The sequence below is a fragment of the Gymnoscopelus microlampas genome, assembly GCF_963454915.1.
Source record: "Gymnoscopelus microlampas genome assembly, chromosome: 10".
Classification (NCBI taxonomy): Eukaryota; Metazoa; Chordata; class Actinopteri; order Myctophiformes; family Myctophidae; genus Gymnoscopelus; species Gymnoscopelus microlampas.
Genome location: NC_139947.1, coordinates 847,321 through 858,645, shown reverse-complemented (window position 1 = coordinate 858,645; position 11,325 = coordinate 847,321).

The following is an 11,325-nucleotide window of genomic DNA, read 5'->3' as shown; positions in this document are numbered from 1 at the left end:
TTACAACCTATTTAACAATAAAGCAAAAGCATAAATACAAATAATGATGAACAAATTGGTGAGACTATACCTTGTTCCAGTCGCTGTGCAATACTGCAGGATCTAAAGATCCGGATCTAAAGATCCTGGCCATAATGCCACGACGTTCGAAAACTGGCAATCCGCATCACAGATCATCTAAAACAGTAAAATAAGATGTGTCCATTTAATGTAGTCTATGTGGGTGAATTAATGCCTATATTTTACATTAAAGATTAGTCATTCTTACTTGCACGTTAATGCTGTGGAACCACTTCCTATTGAGGAAGTCGGCTTCATTGTCACCCGAGGGTCTTATTATTTTGATGTGGGTGCAATCCACACACCCAATGACATTAGGGAACCCTGCAAACATAATTGAAATTAATAGTCGAATTTACTGTTCAAAAGTTACACATACTTATTATTATATCTAATAATATAATATAACTTAAATTCATGTTACCGCCAATTTGATAGAAATCCTCCTTGATGTATTCCAGTCCTTTGTGCCCAGGGAAAGAAATGAAAACATGCGCTAAGGACTTTAGGGCAAGGTTAACTTTGCGGATCGTCCTGCACACAGCGGCTTTGCTGAGATTCTCAGCATCGCCAACTGTGTACAGGAACGTGCCACTCGCAAAGTATCTCATCGCGATACACACCATTTGTGGGACCGTCAAGGCGTGGCTCCTTGCGGTCTGGGTAGAAATTCGGGGGCCAAGCAGTCTACAGATGTAGCGTAGGCCTGCCCCCGAAAATCTGTATCGCTCATATAACCACACATCATTGAAGGCAAAGGGGTCAGACCTGTCCCTGAACACCTTTTGACTTCTCAGTGCCCTACGCAAGATCTGCGCCTCTTCGTCCTCCACGGCAAAAACAAAGGGGCATGCCATCATGCAGCTCGAGAATAATGGTTGCTTTCCACACAGGCTTTTATATACTTTAACTTAATTGAAAACACCCTTGCAAAGTAGTCAGCCATTTGTTTTAAATCTCAAGAACTTATATATATTATCAAACATCTAACAACAAGATGAACTATTTCAGTCATATAATTAATTTGATTATATCTTATTGTATTTATTTCATTTTATTTGAATGCAAGGTCATTAAAATGAGTCCATATTCAAACACATGTGTTGAATTAACTGTGGAAAAACTTGAAGAACAAGGCACTGGATTAAGTAAGCTTGGCTGTTAGCCTGCTCCTGACCAGGCTAACTTCACAGCTAAATTGCCATGGTAACTAAGGTAGGATTGCTTCAATTCTCTTTTGAGGAATCGGCTCATGGCTAAACTTAGCCCGGGTGAACTGGCTAAACTAATCTTCAAGCTATATCAGCTTTTGAGGAACCGATTCAGCCCTAATCCTGGCTAAATTAAGCCAGGATAGGTGTTAAAGCCAGGCTTAAGCTTTAATTCTCTTTTGAGGAACAGGCCTCAGGACGATTAGCTGGCCTTACAAACCAGTTAATCACGGAGCGCATATTCAAGGACGACTAGCTGGCTTTACAACTCAGTTAGGCCTCACAGTGGCTCTTGGGTCCGGTTTTAACCAACCAGCCGATTATTAGTTTTACATTGAGATTCCTGCACTTCACAGATAACACAGCAGCACATGATGGTAGAGACAAAATGTAGAAAATCCGCCCTGTCTTAGACTCTCTCCTTGGTGGCCTGGCAGATTGCGGTTACCATCTTTTTATGGACAACTTTTATAATTCAGTGAAGTTGTACGATAAGCTCCTGACCATGAAGACCCACGTGTGCGGTACACTGAGGAAGAACCGAGGCGAACCACCTGCCCGTGGGGGAAAGGCTTCACAAGGCCGGGGTGATGGCGATGGCATGGCGCGATACAAATGTGGTCCGAATGGTGACGATATTCCACCCGGACGAGATGAAGGAGGTGCGGGTATGGCGGAGAGGCTGGAGGGAGAAGGTGTCAAAAATGAGGCCGGCTTGAGTTGTGGAGTACAACGGCGAAATGAACGGAGGTGACAAACTGGATCAGAACATTGCATATTACCCGTTCATCATAAAGTCCAGCAAATACGCCTGTATAATGCCTTTGTACTGTACCGAGCCAAGCAGCCACAGGGCAAATGTAAAACCATGTTGACATTCATGGACAGTGTCGTCAAGGCATGGACTTCCCCAAGACGACCTGCACGGGATCCAAGGTTACCACACCCTGACCCTCAGACCAGGCTGTCTGGGGCAACATGGCAGGCCATTTTCCTGTTCGGCTTAAGCCGACCCTCAAAAAGCTGCGACCAGGGAAACGCTGTAAGGTCTGCTCAAAAAATAAGCTGCGGCGCGAGACCAAGTTCCACTGTCAAGCCTGTAAGGTGCCCTTGCATAGGGGGAATGCTTTGCACTGTATCATGCAAAACTGAGCTATGCTGACTAAACTGTGACAAAAAACTATGAAAATAATGAAAAAATTCACTTTTTTTCCCATTAATTTTTTTATTATATTATATCCATATATCTGATGTTGCTGAGGTCTAAAATAAAAGGCTAAACAGTGATTTCTGCTTCAGAGAGTTTCCTTCACAAAAATGCATTTTTCTCAGCTTTGTTTCTAAAGGGGTGTTTTTGGTGAAACCAAGCTATATTCAACTGCCGACAACTAAAGAACGGAACATGCTAGCAACTCACTTATTTTTCCTAGGTAAAGTAGAGAGTCTCCTCTTTCTTTCAGATATCGTTTGTTGTTGTGTTTGTCATAGCACAACATATTCTGTAGGTCTTGAAAGATTAGTAAAAATGCTAGCAAATGCTGGCACTGGGATCACACTGCTGGAAAAAACTCCGGCAGTGAATGTGTTAAGGGAGGCAATGGAGAGATGGGCCATAAGATGGGGTTAAGAGAGTCATTTTCTAAAATCAATGTCAGTGGGGGGCTTTACCTTTTTTTTCTTTTTTGTGTTTCTTCTTCTGCTGATTTTTCCAGCCCCCATCTGATCTCCCCTCCACCCCTTTCATTTGGGTAGCAGCCAAGAAGGTGGACATATTGGCGGGGTCCAGAAAAGGGGCGGAAGTAGGCATGAGTGGGGGCCATGCCTCTGGATCAAGACTGGAGGCTGATTGGTCATCTGATGTCTGCTGGGCACGCTTGCGAGATGGTGTTTGCCTCAGGGAGCTGTCAGCATGCAGGGAAAAGGATGGAGGGATCTCCCCATCGGCAGCTGAGGGAAAGCTCACCTGCGTTGCAGCAGTGGCAACTAGGCCAGGTATGTCTGCCAGCATGCGCTCCAGGAGATCTCTACAGTTTTTGGATGAAACAGGGGCAGAAGCAGCAGGTGTCAGCAGCTGTTGATGAAGCTTGGCGATTAGGGATGGAAGTCAGGTGAGACTGGTTACTGGCTGTTGTTGGGCAGCCTGGTTCAGCACTCCAGTCCACCTGACCTCTTCCAACAAGGTCCACTGGGAACAGCTGTTCCTGTGGAGCTGGTGTGTCTGCAGCGGTGGCTGGTTGGTCCTGGTGGCCCTCAGCAGTCCCCGGGTCCTCGTGTGCGCCGGGTCCTGGTCGGCTCTCCTCACAAGTTGGTGGGTGCTGGTCGGCCGGTCCGGGCTCCCCCAGGTTGATGGCTGTGTCGTCAGCATCAGGCTGGGCTGGATCTGGCTCCTGCTGTCTGGCTCTGTTTGCATATGACCTCTCCCTTTCTATATAATATATAGAAAAAAACCTAATTGTGTATTTACCACAGATGTTAATCTTAACATCAATATCAATATAAAATTCAAATGTGAACTGATCCTGATAGCTTGTTGCGGACACATGGGCAGTTGCGCAACACAGTGAACCAAACCTCTCCGTGTAAATATTAAATAAACACAGACAAACAGCACGGAATACGTAACCAGAAGACTCGCCCCAAAACACGCTCGCCCCCATTTTTTTCTACCGAGCGCTCGCTGGGGCGGTTCTTGTATTTGTTTTTGGTCGGCGGATTTGCACCCGGGGCGACTGTGTTTTGGGGCGATCGTTTTGGTATTCCTTTTGACTGCATCGCTTTCCCCTCTTCTTCCTGGTACGGCGTACTGACGCTGAATCTTTTAGCAGAATGCTGAACCGGCCCGTTGCAACCCACTTTCACCCCTGAGCACCTGCCAGGCGATGCACAGGTGATGGCCCCATGAAGACAAAGCCATACATTTGCATTTCTATGTGCGGGCTTCACTGAATGGACTCGGTGCGGTGGTGATTAGCTGTGTGTCGGTGACGGACGATGAGTCAATGGCTCATGGCAGCGGCGGGTGGGGGTTGATCTTTTAATTTTTTTAATTTTTCGTTTTGCACGGCACACTAAAGTGCCAGGGAACACCGGTTGGGAAACACTGGTCTAACTGACTAGTTGCTGTGCGGGGGGTGCTCCTTCCATTCCGACATCTCACCACTCCGACTAGTGGCTTCCGCGTGCGGTTAATGTTACAGTAGGTATAGGGTTAGTCAACGTCGGAAAGGCGACATGTCGGAAAGGAGAAATGCACCCGCTGTGCGGCTGCCTCCTAAAGGGTTAAGGGCTGTGTTACGAAAAGACCCTTCCCCACCTGCCTCACTCCCACTTGGTCACTCCAGCTTGACCCGGAAATAGATTGCGTTCATTTGCTCTTTGGAGGAGGCGAGTGGAGTCGAGTGGAGGAGCCGAGTCGAGTGTACATGAAGTGTAGGCTCGACCAGTCTTCACATCTCCTCGCGGAAGATTTCCCCATCACGTGTACACGTTTTCTTTGTTTTTTTTCCCTTCTCCCGTGATGTATACATGGTCCTCCTCCACATGTGGCCACAAACACACTGCTTGAAACCCGAAACCATGCCGAAAACAACAAAAGCTAGAAAAAGTGCTCCTCGGAGCACAAGTCTCCGCCAGGTCAGGTAGGTTATTATGGCCTCCTGGTGGCGCTATAATAGGCCAATGTGAAAAGGGTGCCATTTATTCTCAGGCCTTTCACAGCAATCGGACACTGCATTCATGATTTTGTTCCAAAAATGTGGTTTGCTAAATTAGACCTGCTGGTGGCGCTATAACAGGCCAATGTGAAAAGGGGGGCATTTCTTCCTCGGCCTAGTGGGAATGTGCGTAAAATTTCATGGAAATCGCACACTGCGTTCATGATTTGAGGATTCTTTTCAAAACTGACCTATTCTGCAAACTTTGAAAGCCAATGTTTGGCAAGTAGGATGGAATATGAAATATCGGACAAATCCATCTTGATCACATGACTATAGAGACACTGTGTACCGATTTGCGTGTTTTTTGGACAGAATCTGAAGGAGTAAGAGGAAAACATTTGTTTTACAAAAGTCAGCCTCCTGGTGGCGCTCTAACAGGCAGATGTGAAAAATGCAGGGCAAAGGTTTTTCCTTGGCCTCTAGGGAGTGTGCGTGCAAAGTTTCACGCAGATCGGTGCAGTTATAGGTAAAAATGTGAATCGGCCTGTTATAGCGCCACCATGAGGCTGATGTGAACGCTTTCAAGTGGCATTTCTTCCTGGGCCAAGTGGGAATCTACGTGGATAATTTCATGGAAATCGCATGCTGCGTTCATGATTTGAGGCATTTTGTAAAAAAAAAACAATCCTGCAAACTTTGGAAGCCAATCTTAGCCAATCAGGATGGAATATGGAAAATCGGACAGATCCGTGTTGATCACATGGCTATAGAGATACTGTGTACTGATTTGTGTGTTGTTTGGACAACATCTGTAGGAGTAATATCCAAAAATGTGTTTTGCAAAAGTCGGCCTCATGGTGGCGCTATGACAGTCTGATCTGACAAATGTGGGGCAGAGGTTCTGCTGTGGCATCCAGGGAGTGTGTGTGTGCAGTTTCACAGCAACTGGGCCAACGGTGGCGGAGATTAGCTGTTAACAGACAGAAGGAGGGACGGACGGACACACGGACGGACGGACAGGGGGCAAAACATACTCTCTCGCCATGCCTTTCGGCCTGGCGGAGACAATAATTATCGACAAATAAAAATAACTTTACATTACATATTGCAGTAATTTATTACTTCTACACATTATATTACAAAGAATATGGTGCAATTAGATAGTGAATGACAGTGCTGTGTTTCTGTACAGACTGTGCAGTCATGTCAGTGGGATCAGATGCACAAAGTTGCATGCAGTTAGCGTAGCGCATACGCTCCGCCGGGACCGGAAGCGCTACCGAACAAGAACGTGAACGAATCATTTGAACGAATCATTGCCGTGTTCGTTCACCGAAATAAACTGTTTTTCCCACCACTAGTGTTTGTGTGTTCTTTCTGTGTGTTACAGGCCGGCGGTCGCATACGGGTCATGCGCTACGTCATAACTGTGCGCAGGCTGCGTGCTAAAAAGAACTGATCTGGAAGCTAAATAGCTCTGTTGACGTAGGTTGATAGCTTATAGATCTGCTCTATTTTTGCATGATGCGACAACTTGCCTCTAGACGGAGAGAGTACATATTAAATGAATGAATGAGCAAAAATAAATGACGCTCGTAACGAGTAACGAGGCCTTTTTTGTCGGAGTAATATGGTATAATATTACTGTTTTGGCAGAATAATACCTTACTTTACTCGTTACTGGGAAAAGTAATTATATTACAGTAATATATTATTATTAATTTGTTACTGCCCAACACTGGTCATAAGTGATCGCGGAATTTGCCGTCGCTTTGAAATTACTCTAGCGTGCAGGGGTGCAATGCTCAGTGGACGGGGTTGCACGCTGAGCAACCACTTATTTGGCCAGGGGGACGTGCAGGCACACTCATAGATTTAAAACTACTTTAAATTCCCACTTCATCAAAGTTTACAAAGGCTCCCGACTCACGCCAGGTACATTAACATAGGAATTAGCCTATATGCATATCAATTGCCCATTGTGTGACCTGTAGCCTACTGTTAAGCGACGTGCGCGTCACGTCATTAAAATAGAGAGCAACCACTTCTCAAATGAGCATAGCATCACTGCTAGCGTGCGTTCCGTTCCTGTGAGGCCAATGGGTTGACCACTCCTTCCTTGCATTTAATCCTCTCCTCCTCGCAGGGGCGGGGCTTGGGCGCGAGTGGAGGACGCGAGGAGAGTGACCGAGTGACCGAGTTTGGGGGATTGGAATTCAGCTTTTGTGTTGAGAGGGGTCTGTCTGCAGACTGCAGACTAGGGGCGAATCCTATTGGGGCGTTTCCCATTATAAGGGGGCGTTTCGTATTCCTCATTATTATCCAATGGGGCAAACGCAGTCCCCACAACATCATTTACGATTCTGTGCCTATCGGTACATAACTCGGACGGCGCTTAGTCGACTAGCAGACCATCGGCCGGTCGTCGCGGGCACTCGCGCCTGGAGGCGCTCGGGCGCGACTCCTCGGCCTCAAGGTCTGCTGAGTCGGCGCGCCTCCGTCATGGTCCAAGGAATACGAAATGCCCCATAATGGGAAACGTCCCAATAGGATACGCCTCCTAATCTGCAGTCTGCAGATAGACTCTCTTGTTTGTGTTTCCCAGCTCCCTGTCACAAAGTCACTCCCCCTTCATGTGAACTTGCTTGTCCTTGGTGTTCTCAGTTCTGCCAGCAGATGGTGTCAGATCATCTGTTTTCAAAGGGCTGCCAATGAAAATACATTTGAAGCTCAGAATGCTACTGTTGATGGACATCCTATAATGCACACTGTACACTGGTTCTCAATGTAGGGTATGGGGACCCCCAGGAGTCCTGGAGGTGGTTTGAGGGGGTCCCCTGCTAAATGAGTGATAGTTAATCTTCATCCTTATTACATGTACAACTAATACTACTAGTGACCGCACAAAAATTACTTTCATCGGTTTCACTGTTATCTATATACACTTACAGTAGATAGATAGATTGAGAATAATTAAAAAAAAAAGATTATCCCATCCCATCCCAACAATACAATCAGAGAGCAGTGCGCTTTGCAACCTCAACCACTTAGGAACAACTCACGGCCAAAGCACTGCTCCATTCTTCTCCCAACTTGCTACAAAAATCGCTCATGCAAAAGTATATAAGTAGATTAAGTACTTCTACTTAATTTTCAACCTTCACATGTGTCTCCTTTTATAATAATCATAAAGTGTCATAAAGTGTCTGCTCGCAATTTATTTCCGGGTGGTCAATCTCAACAGCCAATCATCAGTGAGCACCCTTTCACGTTGCCACGTCCGTTGCCACGTCCGTGAAACGGCCGAGAAACAAGCGCTGGGGGCCGGCAGTTCCCACACAACAGCATCCACTACTCGCTCATACACAACCAACCACTACTCGCTCATGGTTGTTGCTAATACTGTCTAAAGCATGTATCTGAATTAAGGCCGGGCCGTTAACGCCGTTACCGGGCTAAGTTAACGGCGGACTCTTATCGCGCGATAAAAAAATTACCGCCGTTAATCTATTCTCAAAGTTTGGTCTGGGAGCCAATTACATTAGCTTTACTCTGTGTCTGTGTGTGTGTGTGTGTGTGTGTGTGTGTGTGTGTGTGTGTGTGTGTGTGTGTGTAAGCGATGTGTTTGTGTGACGAGCATACATGCGTGTGTCAGACTGCTCCTCCTACCTGCTGCTTAGAGTTAGAGGAGCTGCACTCGCTCGCCTCTCATTGAAAATGAATGTCCTTAATGTAACAAGCTGCCTAAAGCCTTCTGTATGAAAAGCTTGACTGTTTATGTCCATTCGTCGGATTGACGTTCGTTTTATTGAACTCAGTGATTTTCCGCGACTTGTCTTTCACTTAGAATCAAATGTCCGTCAAGTCAAACGACAGTAACACTTGATTCCGGACGGTTGGCCTTCAAAATAAGAGCGTATGTCCCGTTTTACTTTAGGTCAGAGAAATTCAAAATAAGAGTACACTGACTTGCTTCTTTTTTTTTAAGAAGAAGAATGCTCAGTTTTCATTGTTGCTACACTTAGAATATCAAATAAAAAGTGTGAACCAAAAAAATAGGATACTTAAAGTTAAGAGTGATACTGACTTGTTATAGATGAAGAATGCTTAGTTTTCAATGTTGCTACACTTAGAATATCAAATAACAAGTGTAGCACTTAAATAGTGATATTGACAGTTTTTTTTTTAAATAATTTGACGTTGCAACACTTAAAATATAGAATATGACATTTTAACGGTAATAGTATATCGTATCGATATCGCAATATCGAGAAACGTAAGGAGGAAAGAAAAAGCAAGGACTTACTTCTGGTCATTATTTGGGTAGAACACACATATTTTGAATGCCTTCGGCAGACTTCAAATGAGCCATTTTAATCTAGATTAATCTAGATTAACTCCAGGATTGCAGATAGATTAATCTAGATTAAAAAAATTAATCTATGCCCACCTCTAATCTGAATGCTTATGTCCATTACTGTGTTGCCGTTAGTTGGGTTTAAGGATTATTTAGCCTGGTAATTTAAACCCTCCCTCCGGAAATCTCATTTCCATTTGATTTCAGAGTGAGTCTGGGCTGATCCGCCTTTCTGCAATATTCGGTCTGTATGCCGAACTGACAAGCCTATCAGCGTCGTCGCTCATCGTTCTGTGATTGACAGCGACAGTTGGCCAATCAGGTGGCGAGTTCGAGTGAGCCCGAATGAAGCCGAGTGCAGCCTGACTGCAGCGAAAAAAGACGAACGGCAGCCATTGTTTTTTTGTGCGAGTGCCGTCACATCTTATTTTGGGTTATAAAACGGTCTCAAACTTCGTTTTTGAGGCACGGAATTTACTTTTAAGATATCGTTTGGATAGAATTTAGTTGTTTAACTTCATATGTGTGGTCAATTAATCATGACAGAGCCTATTTAAAAATATAAATTCAGAGAACCGGGAGGGGCGGGCTGTGACACGCATGTATCCGAATAAGGCAACCTATTTTGGGCATGGCGATCTCAAAAGTCCCGTTGCGTCATATTAGTGACGGAGATGGTAAAAATCCACTGCAATTGGCTGAAGGGGAAAAACGATCATTGGCTGAAGGGGTTCAATGGTATTACTCCCGCCCAACTCCAGCCCACAGCGAATATTGCAGAAAGGTGGATCAGCCCAGACTCACTGCTGAAATCAAATGGAAATGAGATTTCCGGAGGGAGGGTTTACCAGGCTAAGGATTATTATTAGCCAAGAGCTGCCTATAACGGGCCGTTAGCGTGTAGCTAAGCTAAGGGACGGGTAGCGTTAGCATGCGGCTAATGCTAACGCTGTTGTCGTGACTCAAACGGCTATGTTAAACATCTTATCAACAACCTGCATGAACGTTAGTGTGGTCAATGTCATCAATGCTAACTAATTAGCCCGTTGAACAGTGTTATTTTGGTGTATTTAGTGGGTTTTTGTGACACAATGTCACATCCAATGTTAGTTTTGGAGCGCCTCAGTGCGGCTGCAGAGTTCATGTGCAACCTCTAATAAGTCTGAATGTTTAATAAAAATCTTTAGAAAACAGCTGATCTACAAGTTCACAACAACTCGCAAAGCCACGCGTTGCGAGCGTGTACACCCGCTATCTATCTATATATCTAACTATCTATCTATATCTAGCCTGTCTGTCTCTCTGTGAACACATTACTTAATAAAATGTATGATGATTCATTATATTATCATATGATTATTAGATAATGATTATACGTGCACCATGATTATTATAAGATCATATATCTTAATCAAATATAATTAATCATCATATAAGTTATTAATAATCATAATAAAATAATCCTAAAAACTAACAGAAAAGAAAAATTATTAGGACAGTACGTGGTTCTCAACCTTTTCAGGCCCCCCCACCTCCCCCCAAAATAATCATATTTGAACTGGGGACCCCCCCATTTTGTTTGACTTCCACAAGTCAATATTGTGAAAATAGCAGATCTACAAGCTCAAAACGCCTCACGTTGCGAGGCGTAAGCTTGTAGATCGGCTATTTTCAACATGTTTGCCTCTTTCTTATATTATTTGACAATTTGGCCAATGTTTTATAGTATAGTTTGTTGTCTACTTTTGTTGATCTTCTTTTCTCTACCCTATCCTCTTCTCTAGACCATCTCTGTCCCCTCACCACCAGGCCTGCACGCCAAACTCCACCTGCCCCCTGGTTGTCGGACTCAGTGCGTACTGAGAGACGGAGCCTGAGAGCGGCTGAGCGCAAGTGGAGAAATGGCAACCTCCCGGAGGACCTTCTTACCTTCCAAACTCTCCTTTCTACCTTTTCCTCCTCTCTATCAGCTGCTAAAGCTGCTTTCTTCTGCACTAAAATTCAGGCTTCTGCTTCCAACCCTAAAAAACTATTTGAAACT